Here is a 13715-nt window from a genome sequence, read left to right as displayed (position 1 = left end):
TTTATTTATATTAGCCTTTCGACCCAAACAGTTGAACAGACTTGTTATAACAGACTTGTTATAGGTAGAATTGTTTAGAAATATTTGTATTTTTTGTAAATGTCTCTTTTGTAAACAAAAAAGGAAAAGAACTTGGTAAAACCAATTTATCGAGCTTTTTAAAGCTCTTTGCCATCAACCTTAAGAGTTGTTTGTTGTATTTGTTTGGAAAGGTTTTAAAAGGATGGAAGACGATCAAATGTTATTTTAGTTTTCTTAGGAAAACAAACCTATAACCATTTGAGGTTTAAAAAATGCATATTTGTACAGGCACACAGAGGAAGATGCTTCTGATAACAAGCTGATCAAAGGCATTCAAAGGAAAACTTCAGGGGATCTCTACATTTTTATACTCATCCCGGCATTATTTGCTACTTTGTTAACAAGATACTCATTATGAACATTCTTGGCTCCTTGTTAATTGCTTCCTTTGAATTGCAGATTTACATTACAGTTTTAAACATTTCCTGCATACAAAATCCACCCCCTCCTGGGGGGAGGAGTCTTTCAGAATTATGGAATTGCTTCAATAATAAGCTTTGTTTTGGGGATTATTGGGGGTACATTTGGCTGGCATTTAGTCAGTGTGCTCTAATGTTGTGATAAGATGATGAATTCTATCTGATCACCAATGTTTATATGAATGCTGTGAAGGCTTGAATGCAAGCTGTCCTATCTGCTATAGGCACTCTTTAATTTCACATGCATACTTTGTTGAACTCATCCATCTATGCTATTATTGCATAGATATGAATGAAGATACCTGTTTCCAGTGAAAGTGGGGATTCCATCAGAGTTACGTTACACCACTTTAGGCTTAGAGAACAGTTTGTTTTGGTACAAATGGTTCTTGTAAACAAAACCTTCAGTTGTTAAATCTAAGTGTTTGAATCTCTACCACTGGAACCGGATTTGACTAAAATTATTTGAATCCCACCATTGTAACCTGAACTTTGCCCCAAGCTTGAGTTGTAAAAGTTCCCAAAGGTGAGCAGGCTGTCCCAACAGATCTCCTTCTTTATGGGGAGAGAGGAGAATCATTTCTTTCAGGAGGATTACAAAGCATTTTATTCATGGCGTGTTTGAGTTTCAAATATGAGTTTCCTTCTGCACATGCTCTAGGAATAATGCACTTTCAATCCCAGGTAATTTCATGATTGTTTTACCCAGTGGGATTTTTTGCCTGTTAAATTCCACTTACATAGTAAAATTCAGCCTGCAAAAGGGTTGCATTTAGAAAGTACACATTGGAAAAAAGAGCATTATTCTGCATGTGCTGAAGGGGCCTAAGTGATGACATGGAACCTGTCTAAAAGTTCTGCAGATAGAAGGGGGGTTGAATTTTCACTTATTTTCCCTAACCTATCTTGGGCTTCCAGGAGGGATGGAGTAGCATCTCCAAGGAGTAGCATTTAGAGATAGAAGAGGGAGTCCCGTCATTTTTCCACCTGGCGTTCCTTCATTTTTTCCTCATTCCTGCCCTGTGTTTTAATACATCTGCCCACCCACCCATACTTTAGTTTTGGTTTAAATGGGTTTCATGATGCATTTTCAAACTGCTCTGTTTTTAAATGTTAGCTGCCTTGGTGGCCCTGATGGGGCTGAAATCTTGTAAATAAACACAGTTGGGGGAGGCACTTATAGGAGCTACTGCATGTGAGTGAGCAGGGGTGGGAGTTCGAAAATCATGCATGTATGGAATTGGAAATCCCTTCCATCCAAAGTGGAAATGTTCATGCTGCTAAACAGGAACTGGAAGCCATTGAGCATAGATGAATGAGCAAGCTCACTAACAGTCTCTAGTTCCATGAATGTATTTCCAGGCATTTTTTTCCTTTCTTTAACTGTTATAAAAATATTCAGCATCCTGATTCAGATTGGGATCTCAGGATAGGTGCAATTAACCCTCTCCTCAACCCAGTTTTCTGACCAGGAATGTCTCCATGGGACTGATATTTGATTCGCCCTGTTGGTTCTGATCAGAATCTGAGGCCGTTTCCGCACGGCCCCCCAGTAATACATGCCCGGCAAGAATTCTCTCCAGGAGAGGCCAGTGACGGCAAACGAAGGCTGGCTCCGCATGGAGCCGCCTCTGCCCCCTTCCCTTTCCCACTCACCTGTGTCCCCATTAAAGGTGCCGTGGTACGGCCTGTTGCACTGCCCTCCCAACCTCCAGGGTGGGAGGGACAGTGAGAGGGAGGGAGCTTCGGAGAGCCAAAGCAGGAAGCTGGCGGCGGGGACAAGGTGAGTGGGAAGGGAAGAGGAAACTCAGCGTGTTCCCGGCGGTGCACTGTTAGCGCATCGCGCCGCGAGGAAAGAGACGCTGTTCCCTCAAAAAACAACCACGTTAAAGGGTTCATGTTTTACAGAAGCGACTCTGATGCCGCCCTGAGGGAGGGGAAGGGCAGCCAGGCCGGCGCTGCTGCATTTCCCTGGCAGCACACGCGCCTCGTCTAAACGGCTGGCACTGGAGGCCCGGCGTTTTTACCCCACCAGAGCCATGCGTTTTGGCCCCATGATACAGAGAAGCAGACACAGATGTTGCCCTCAGCAGGGCCAATAGATTCACCACAGAGACATCTCAGGTCTGGAAAATGTCCTGGTCTTAAATGGGCCTCCCTCTTTCCTGATCCAAACTGCAGCTTCACAGGCAGTGGTGGGATTCAAATAATTTAACAACTGATTGTTTACAAGCACCAATTTAACAACCGGTTCTGCTGAAGTGGTGTGAACCTACTGCATTCCACCACTGCTCACAGGTCTTCAGGAGTAAGTGGTTCATGAAAGTCATGAAAACTCTGTCTTACTCATAACATATTGCATGGATGCCATTCTCCAGGTGCAGCTTGGATTTCTGGAATTACAGTCAATCTATCCTATAGAGATGAGTTCCCCTGGAGAAAATGACAGTGTTGAAGGGCAGGCTTTATGGTTTCACACTCCCACAGCGTGCCCTCCCTTTCTTAAACTTCACCCTCCTGAAATCTCCAGGAATTTCCCAAGTCACAGTTGCCAAGCTTAAGTGAAATGTTATGAATATTTTCTTATGAATGAAAAATATGAAATTCAAAAGGTAGTTTTTATATACTTGTATACTTGTATACTTCGACATGCAGAATCTTGTCGCTGCCCAGGTTTCTCTTCTATCCATCTGCAAAATACAAACTACTATGCTGGCCACTTGGCCAGTTCCTATGAAACATTTGTTTCCAGCTCTGTATCCTGTTCTCCACAGTAGGGACAGTCCCTATTTCAAGTTCCTAGTAAATCTTAGCCTTCTTTGGTCCGTGTTTAGGCCTGGAGAGATTTCGTCTCACTAAAATTGTATTAACATGAGTAGCTGCAGCTACCATTATTTTGAATCCACCTCCCTCTCAAGGGTTTGTGGAAGTAAAATGAAATCTTGTGCTTTTTCTCTCCCCCACCTTCAGTATCTTGTCTCTTAATGTTCTAAGTGCATGAACATTTATGCACTTTCAAGGAAACAATCTCTTCTTCCACACATGGCACATAAAAACATAACATCAAATTATAATTACTAGCCGCATCTTGTCAGATCTCAGAAGCTAAGCAGGATCAGACTTGGTTAGTATGTGGATGCAGAGGCGTAGCTGCAATGGGGACATCCAGGGACAAATATCCTGGGTGCCCACCTTTGTCCTGGGCTCCATTTTCCCTAGTTCCCTAGTCTGTTTGGATTGGAGACCTCCAGGGAACACCATAGTCGTGCTGTTGAGGCAGGCACTGGCAAACTGCCTCCCAGCATCTCTTGTCCCTTATGGTCACAGCTGCAAGTTGATGGTACCTCCCTCAAAAATAACGGAGATATTATTAACCTAAAGAACCAACATATTTTTAAAAAGATAATAGTAAAAGACTGGTTCTTGTAGGATAAATACATGCAGCACGCAGAAAACCGTTCGCATGGAGGTTCTCGGGAGTAACGTAGGCAACTAATCCTTGATATGAGCCTAGGGGTATTTCCAGCAGGCTCTCTCTTGACATTTAAAGTATATGGAGTAGCATCTTGCTGCAATTTCATTGTTCCTTTGTGGCAGTTTAGTAGCAATTGTAGGACTTTTGATTCTGAAGCCACGCAGATGGCTTTCTACAACTGATCAGAGATACTCATTTGTTTGTTTTTCTAACATACTCTTTTAATTTGCTTGCATCTTGTGCATAGTTCTTCGTTAATTTTTTTTAAAAAAACTGTTACTTTACAAATAAGCACAGAAGTATCTGGGTGCTTTTCTCAGCTAGGTGGTGATTTCTTAACCAGAAATTCCCCATTTTAATTTCACTGCCACTTTGTGCACATCACACGTCATCCTGCAGGTTTCCTGTGAAAGCTGCATATTTCCAACTATTTGTGAATTAATAAATGAGTGTTAAACATATGCAAGCAAGGGAGCTGCAGGGACTAGTGTGGAAAGCAAAATCCCATCCCTCCCCTATTACTTTCCCTAAATGTGTAGCCCCCTCGCCCAGTTCATGATCCTGATATTCTTTGGAGGTCACCCATCCAAATAATAGCCAGACTGAGAATGTATGACTGGCCCAAGGTCTCTTCAGCAAGTTTGCATGGAAGTGGGGATTCGAACCTGGGTTTCACATGTCTTGCTCCAACACCTTAACCACTATACAGTGTTGGACCTCAAAAGATTACCACAGAGTTACATAAATATCTATATTAGTCTTGAGTGGCACCCCTTTGAAGATTTTTTTTTGGTTTGCACTAGGGCAGAGGTCTGCAACCTGTGGCGAAACTGCCAGATGTTTCTAGAGGGCTGAAGATGGGGATTTGTGCAAGTCCATAGAGCATCTGGAGGCTCCCTGGTTTTGGGGCCCCTGCACTAGGAAATCACCTATCAGTATTAGATACCTCTTAACTCTAATCATATACTACAGTCCCCCACATAATTGTGTATTTCTCAAACCAGAGCTGGCAATCCAACCAGGAATAGGTTTCATTTCTGAGCCAGGAAGCTGTTGCTGAGAATTGATGAGACTCCCAAATGCTGGTCACAAGAAAGGGGATAGTGAGTAAACAGTCAATGGACTGGGGTGGGGACAACAGAGCCCATAAAAGTTTTTATGACTCATCAAAGAACTGCTGGGATTCTATTTTCTAAAGCTTTGGAGGCCACTCAAGATCCATCAAGGTGTGACCATCAAGGTCAAGGTGTGACCAACTTATTTTCTGGCTGGACTTTTGAGTTTTTAGCAGTTGGAGAGCAGATGTAAAATCAACTGTTGAAAATTTTCCCAGTAGTGAAGAGAGTGGTCGGAAATATGTCGCCCACTAAATGCTTTCCTCCTATGCACCTGCTAAATGCATAAGAGCTGTTCTGGAGCAGGAAATGAAGAATCTAAGGGTTAGATCCTGCCAGTGTTTATCACTCAATCACATTCAACTTCCCCCTCCCCCTGCAAAATAAGAATCCTCCATTTTACATGGCTTCTGTATCTCCAAGTCCTATGATTCTCAGCACAGCTTTTATGAGTAGTCAAAGAGGATTCCTGCATCATTTCTCCCCAGGAGAAAAGCTGTCTGGATCCAATTGTAAGCAGGTCCAAATAAAACACCCGGGGAACCTAGAGGTTGATCACATGTGTTGGTTTTACATTTTCTTAGTGTATATGTTTAGCAATCTTTATCCGCTGCAATCCAGCAGATAACCAAATCCCCCCTCCCTCCCACAAAAGGGCTGTGGCCCTTAACAGGGATCACAGGGTGTATTAATAGCACCAGGGAAGAGTTGAAAATGTCATCTGCTGTCTTGCCAGGAGGTCACTAAAATGCAGGCTGAGTTTTGCTGATACAGCTGCTCTAAAATGTAAAGGGGGTGGGGGAGGGAAATGGAAGTATTCCCAAGAACACTTCTTCCTAATAAATGGATGGCTTTAAAATGTTTAATTAAAAGGTTATTTTTTTATTGCTTTGGGATATTTTGTTGTCATTGGGTCAGTTGTACAGCACAGAATGTACACTTTGCAAGCTAAAATTAGAAGGCCATCTTTCAGTTCAAAAGACATTAAATAGTGTGTGCATATTAAGTAAAATTGGAGGGAGAATGCCTGTTAAATAATTCTTATAAGCTATTTGCAAAGAGCTTGACAGAGCGCTCCAATGCAGACTACTCCAGTCGAAGCCCAGTGGGTTTACACTTCTGTATCTTTGCACTTCAGAATCTGTGCCATCACTACCATGAGGTCATGACTGATATGACTGGCATAGAGAAGCTAGATGAATCATCATTAACATCACTAAGAACTATTTACACCCAGAACTGTAGAATTTTTTTTGTTAAAAACAACATTTATGAATGATTAATTAATACTAATTGTGACCTGATTTAAACAATTGCCTGCTGAGCAGAGTACAGATGCAGCAGGAACTCAGTGGGGTATAATGCCATACAGGCTACCCTCCCAAGCACCCATGTTCTGCAGGGGAATTGATCTTCAAAGACTGGAGATCAATTGTAATTCAAGGAGGTCTCCAGCCCTACCTGGACACACAAGAAGAAGAAGAAGAAGAAGAAGAAGAAGAAGAAGAAGAAGAAGAAGAAGAAGAAGAAGAAGAAGAAGAAGAAGAAGAAGAAGAGGAGGAGGAGGAGGAGGAGGAGGAGGAAGAGGAAGAGGAAGAGGAAGAGGAAGAGGAAGAGGAAGAGGAAGAGGAAGAGGAGGAGGATGATTTTGGATTTATACCCCACCTTTTTCTCCTGTAAGGAGATTCAATGTGACCTACAAGCTCCTTTTTTCCTCTCCCCACAACAGACGAGAGTGTTCTGAAGAACTGTGGTTAGCCCAAGGTCACCCAGCAGAAATGTAGGAGTGCAGAAACACATCTGCCACTCAGGTGGAAGAGTGGAGAATCAAACCCAGTTCTCCAGAATAGAATCCACCCGCTCTTAACCACTACACCATGTTGGCAACTGTGTTCCCTGAGCTCCTGGGAAGAACAGTGGGATGAAAATATACTAGCTGTTGCAGCCGTTGCACCATCTTGATTCTTTCTCACATATAAGCTACTGTCCTCTGAAAGAGCAGCCCTCCCCCATCACCCTGGTGCCAAATAATTTAAGAAAAGAATGCCCACTGTAAATATGGTGATTCATGCAGAAAATTAATTGCTGTTCCAATGGTTTGTGAAGTCTTATAGCGTAATCACGTTGAATTCAGCAGAGCGATCAGACTGTTTCCGAGTTAGATCACTGAGGGAAATCTTAAATTTACTCTTCATTACAGTTAAATGTTGGAATTTCCCCGAAATAACCCCCTGGTCCATCTGGCCTGTTGTAAATCAAACTGGTAATATGGCTTCCCTCCCCAAACCCTAATTATTGTTCCGCTATCCATGGGAAAGAGTACACAAATAGCCCCTCCCTAAAGAAAAGGTCTATCTTAACTGTCAAGGGTATATCAGGAACTTGTTTTCTGAAAGATAATCAGAAATAAAAAAAAAACCCCTGTTGTTAATTTAATCTACCTTGATTGCTGATTGGCATTTGAAGGACACTTCTGAAAAGTAAGGCACATTTGTGATTCCTCAACCCCTCATCAGTCATTTTAATTTATACCCTCATATATTTCCACTGCATTCTGAAGGTGACTCACTGTTTTCTGCGCACAAGTCTGAAACATAAGTACACAAGGGAGATCCATGATTACTTTGCAAATATCAAACTTTAGGTTGGGATAAAGTTTTCTTTCCCTTAATTACTGAACTGGCTTTAAAAAAAACTTTTTTTTGTTTGATGAATAAATCTTTATAGGATGGTAATTGCAGTCTTTGCTCATGCTGCCTCTTTGCTATAGAGAGGTTTTGATGATAGTCTTTTCCCCGCCTTTTGATCAGGTATTTCAAAGTGCTGTTCTAACGCAATTATGCTGTGAAACATAATTAAGCAGGGAATTACCCAACGTACACTGAAAGAAGCTGCAGGATTCTAGATGATTTCTATGGGCCATTTGGAACACACCACAAGTTAAATGGGGGGGGGGGCAGCTTAGATGATCACTTTCATGTACATTCCCACCCTATTTCAACATTCATGTGACAGTCATATTACTACCACAAGAACTCTTGACCAGACATGCACCTGGAACTCTGGTGTCCTTAGGGTGGGACAAGCCAGGGTATGAGCCCTGGATGCTGCTTGCTCCTTGGAGATACTTGCTACCATGGAGACCTGGAGATCACCACCCATTAGCTATCTTAAAATGGCAGGTGAGACCATTATTAATCCCATGGATTTATCCATGGATTAGAAATAAGAATAGGAGGTAGGTCTGAGGTCTCCAAGGGCAGCTGTCTTGCCAAGAAAGGTGAGAACAGACCACTGTCAAGATTTAGGGTTAGGATTAGTAATTTCAGTGCTTGCCCTGGGCATCATTTCCTGTATGTGCACCCCTGGAGCTGTAATTTGGGAATACAATTCCATGCTGGGAACACAATTCCCAGACATGTGTTTGGATCTTGCCTTCCTCCCGGTGATATTTTCTGACCTGAAGTGATCCTGAGATATTTGCACTGTGAGGGAAATGTTCATATATTGATGACTATGTATAATTTTCCGCAACTAAGCAAGCAGTGAATTCTGGAGTCATCTTTATTGGAAAACCAGTGTGTGTGGGATGGCCCCTTTTCTATATTCATCCTGGTCTCTCTTCCAGTCCAACTTGGGTCCAGCTTGGGCCACAAATTTGGATTCTATGCTTGTCACAAAAATATTATTGTTTTAACAACAGCATTTAATCGCACTATTTAAGATCATCCAGTTAGGACATCTACTACTGTTTCTGCCATGTCCAGATTTTTTTTGTTTGCCACAAGGATGTGGATTCTCATCTCTAGCAAATAGTTACATGTGACTGGAATGACACCCCCCAAAAATGCCACAGAAGTGTTCCCCATTAAATCTAGGCATTAAACCTGCTGCTAATGCTGTTTTACCTTTGTATTTCTATATGTTAATGGACCCTAGATTGAGCAAGCATATATGATTATATGCTGTAATGCCCTTTCAACAGCCGAGATGAAGGGCCGTTAATCACGAACTCCTTCAAATCAAAGATTCCAGGAAAGTCAAATGAATGTACTCAGTTCATCTGTGCATGTGTTTTTTGACTGTCCAAAATATGAAGCAGAAAGGGAAAAAGTTTCTGACTAAATGGGCAAACAAATTTGCAACCTTTTCCTGATGTTGTGAAATTAAGGTTGCTTCTTAATGGTCTAAATCAAAACTGTATTGTCTGTAAGGCAAAATTCTCTTTTGCAGTTTTCTGTCGAAGTTTTTAAAATTAGTTTTATGGCCTAGGGGCTATTAAACTCAAATAAACTATGAGCTATATGTTTCTAGTCAATGCTGCAAGTGCTAGCATTAGCCTATAAAAATCCTTAGTAGTGGAAGCCTGGAGTATTTCAGAGAATGTTTGTTTTTCACCTGCAGTGAAATCAACAAAAACAACAACAACACCCTGATTCCTTTTTCCTCAGCAGGGATTTTTTTGGAGGGGAGTAATACCCTGCAGAATGCCCTCCCCCAGTGCTACATTCTTAAAACAGATATATTCTGCCCTAAAAAAAACCCTTTGACATTTAAAAACTGATTTTAGTCTTGATGGATTTTAATACATTTAGACTGTTGTAATATGTTGTTAGTTTTGCTTTGTATTCAACTTTGGCAATGGTTGAAAAGAGGCTTATTTGGTAATTTTCACTGTGCCTTGTGGTGGTTTACTTGGTCCTACTAAAAGCTACCATGTGGCTTTTGTTTCTAGATTTTGCTTTGAAATGACACAGATAGCTTCAATCTGTGTCTAAATGAAATGACAAATACTTCATTTCCTGGTTGTGGTAGGTTTTCCGGGCTGTGTGGCCATGGTCTGGTGGACTTTGTTCCTAACGTTTTGCCTGCATCTGTGGCTGGTATCTTCAGAGGTGTATCACAGAGGGAAGTCTGTTACACACTGTGTCCAGGAGAGGAAGGGCAAATTTCCCCTTCATACTTGCAGGCAAAACGTTAAAGGGAACAAAGATCCCTGAACCATGGCTTCACAGCCTAACCTAACACAACTCAGATTGAGAGGCCTAAGATCTCACAGATCCCTACTTGGCCACACATTTTGCTTAGAAAACCCACCACAACCAGTTGAATCTGGCTATGAAAGCCTTCGACAATACTTCATTTCTTCTTCTCTTGATTCTTTTCCCCTATCAAGTTGTTCCCAATTTATGTTGACCCAAAGGCAAGAGACATTCAGAGGTGTTTTGCTATTGCCTGTCTCTGTGTAATTATCCTGGTATTCCTTGGTGATCTTCTATCCAAATATTGACCAGGCTGACCCTGCATCCCTTCCAAGTCTGTTGAGATAGGTCTATACTGGACCATCCAGGTCAGACTGTTGTCTTGATAAAGGTTGTTAAAAAGCCCAACTTAGTTTTATTTCCACCAAAAAAAATACTTTTCTGCTGAGGTTGTCTACATGTTGATATGCAACAAATCTGCTGTTGTTGCTAGATGTGTTTAGTCTATTGACCAGGAATGAATGGACTGCTTTTCTACCCTTATATCTTGGTCTCTCCCTCACTGACTAGCTTAGAAAGAGAATGATGTATATATGTAGAGATAAGTATTGTATGTATGTCAATGTGTGTGACATATGGCAACAAATGAGGGAAGGAGCATAGTAGAGTTCCTGGAGGTGTCTGATTTGCCACTGGCCTTGATGAACCTTCAATCTGGCCGATCAGGGCTCTTTTTTAATTAACTTACAGGTCAGATCATCAGTTGTTGATGCCTGTGGATAGCATGGCCTGGAATATAAAGTGTTGCCTGAAATCCACAGACCCTTTGCTCTATTTTCCAATACTTCTTTTCTATTTCAATATTTCCCCCTCTATTATATTTTAATAAAGCATGCCAAATAAGACACGCCAAGGGCATTTTTGGAAATGGGAGATGCTTATAAATGATTTCCTTATTCATGAGCAGTTGTAATATTGGAGCAGCAGGCCAGTTACCTTTCTTGCTGGTACAGTCCACAATTTTAGTCGCACTGTTACGTTGAATTGTGGCAGCAGTCCTAGCAGGGTTTTGCTGTACACGCCATATACATGAGAATCCCTGAAGGAGTTGAATGTTGATTAAAGTGATGCTGGGATCAGATTAAAAGGGAGTTCTGCCAAAGTTTCAAATTGCAGAAGTTAATGTGCAAAGTTCTTCGGGAAAATATCAGTTTTGTGATATTCCTAAAGACTTGAATAGCTTATTGCCTAGTATATCTTGGACACAGTGGCTGCCCGCACCTGTGCAAATTAACCTTCATTGGCTTCAGTTGAACAATGGTTTTGACACTGCACTGGGAAGACCATTTTATCGGTTGTTATTGGCTGGATGTTTTTGGTTAGCTACACTGACAATTCCGCCTTACAAAATCACTTGGAGGCTTAAAAAAAACTGTGGTCCTGGAGCTGGGGAAGACATAGCTTGTCTGCCACTATTAGTTAAAGTAGTCTCTTGTGCATGCACCAGGTTATTACTGACCCACGGGTGATATCACATAATGACATTTACTAGGCAGACTATGTTTGTGGGGTGTTTGCCATTGCCATCCCTAGTCATCCACACTTTAACCCCAGCTAGCTGGGAACTCATTTTACTGACCTCAGAAGGATGAAAGACTGTGTCAACCTTGAGCCAGCTACCTGAGACCTACAGGTCATGAGCAAAGTTTTGACTGCAGTACTTCAGCTCACCACTCTGCACCACAGGGTTTCCTTTGCCACTATTGATCTTCTCGTTAAAAAAAAAAGCCCTGACTAGCTTCAGAAGAACATTAGGGTTCTACCAACGCATTATTCAAAATCTATTGTCATGGCCAACAGAAGTCTTGCTGAGGGTCCATTCTCTCAATCAAACCATGTACCAGCTTGCCAAGAAAAGGAGAAAACAAGGGACAAAATTCCATGGGCCTGGTCATTTTGGGGGCACAAGGAACTGGGTATGTAATTTCATTGGAGTTTTATGTTGGGTCCAGATGTAGGGGCAGAGGAAACTTTGCATCCCTCAGTCACACATGCTCTAAAACACAATGGCTGACCTTCTTGTATTCTATCTAGGCTGTCAACTTCTTGTCATGTCAGATATCAAACTGTACACCATGGACCTCCTACCTATACAGCATGGACAAGTAGTAAAAAATACCATGTTGTATCCTCTGGGATAAATTAAACCAGCAGGTCTCAAAATTATCTGTTTTTCTTCAGTTGCAATGAGCCCGTGTTTCCATGTTTCTGATTTTCTTTTCCATCACTAGAAACAAAACTCCAGGTAGAAGTTCTAGAAAGATAAATACATCAATCCCTTTCCCAGGGCTTGCAAAGGTCAAGGAGAGTGGCAGAGATACTTCTCCTTTGGCAGAGAAACAGGTATGCATTGTCACTGTCAGTGGTAAGCGCTTTCTGTCGGCCACAGGATAATTTATTAGCAAGGGGCTACATGACTGCCTACATTGCCTGAAGAAAAATAGATGAAGAGTGAGGGGGGGAGGGGAAGGGAACTAAAAGGTGAAAAAAAGAAAAAAAATGAGAAAGATTGAGAGAAAGAAGCTTTAGAAAGGGAGTAAAACAAAACCAGTTTGGCCCCCTGTGTTTGGCTATTGTAAAACTCTTACAAATAGGCATTCAGGAAAGTGCAAAACTCCATAAGTAAATGTTGCTTGTCCTATCACGATTCTTTTGGCCTCCTTTGGAGAAGCCTTAGATGTTTTGCCTGAGGAAGAACCTTGAATTCACTTTCTAACTTTTGCTTTAGGCAAAATTCAGTGACAACCAAGGAATGCATGGAACAACTCTAACACATCATAGATGGCTTTAAAAGGGGATTAGACAGATTCATAGAGGATAGGTCTATCCGTCATAGGGTTGCCAAGCTGAACTGAGCTTGGCAAACAGTAGGAGGATTCACTGTGGGGTCACGGGGGGTTCAATTCTGTGTCTCCATGTCACATCTGGGAAAAAGGTAGAAGTGATGTGTCGGAATTGGCTACCTTCTGTCACTTCCATTTTTTTTGTGGAAATGACATAATGATGCAGACAACATCACCTTTTTCTAAGTCCTCTGCCTCCACAGCTTGGAGCAATGATGGGCAATGGAATTTAAAGGAGGGGGGTACCCTATCTTGACCAGGTGACTGGTCTAATCAGAAAAGACATCAAGGGAAGGTCTTGGCCTCTAGGCCCTATTGGTGGCCTTCCAGAGTAACTGGTTGGCCACTGTATCAGACAGGATGCTAGACTAGGACCACTGGTCTGGTCCAAAAGGACTCTTCTTATGTTATGTTATTCTACTTTTGGTCTTTGTTGAAATTCTGTGTTACACCGGGGTGCTCTTCAGGGCCAGTGTCAGGTGTTAACATGGATGCTCTTTAGGGTCAGTGTCAGGTGTTAACATGGTTGAACATCTTCCAAGATTGGCAGACAAGGGTTGCCCAAGGACTTCTAATTCCTAGGCTACCTAGTAGTCCAGCACCCTGCCTCCCACTGCTAGTGGCAGGCACCTTCCCCTTGCTATGGCATGGAAATACTCCAAGCTTTTGTACCAAAACTTAAGTCATACAGATATGTATGAAGTTGTCTGTTAACATAGCTTCAGTGGTGAAGCAGCTGT

General features: G+C 42.0%; 1 protein-coding gene across 5 annotated transcripts in view; it reads left to right on the top strand.

Annotated features, from left to right (window-relative positions):
• The window catches only part of LRRTM4 (leucine rich repeat transmembrane neuronal 4), a 424076-nt gene that overhangs the window by 117755 nt on the left and 292606 nt on the right, over positions 1–13715 (top strand). The gene's annotated exons all lie outside the window — the stretch shown is intronic.

The sequence above is a fragment of the Sphaerodactylus townsendi genome, linkage group LG12 (genome assembly GCF_021028975.2).
Source record: "Sphaerodactylus townsendi isolate TG3544 linkage group LG12, MPM_Stown_v2.3, whole genome shotgun sequence".
NCBI classification, from domain to species: domain Eukaryota; kingdom Metazoa; phylum Chordata; class Lepidosauria; order Squamata; family Sphaerodactylidae; genus Sphaerodactylus; species Sphaerodactylus townsendi.
The sequence above is the reverse complement of the archived record's forward strand: the minus strand, read 5'-3'. Positions and strand labels throughout refer to the sequence as shown.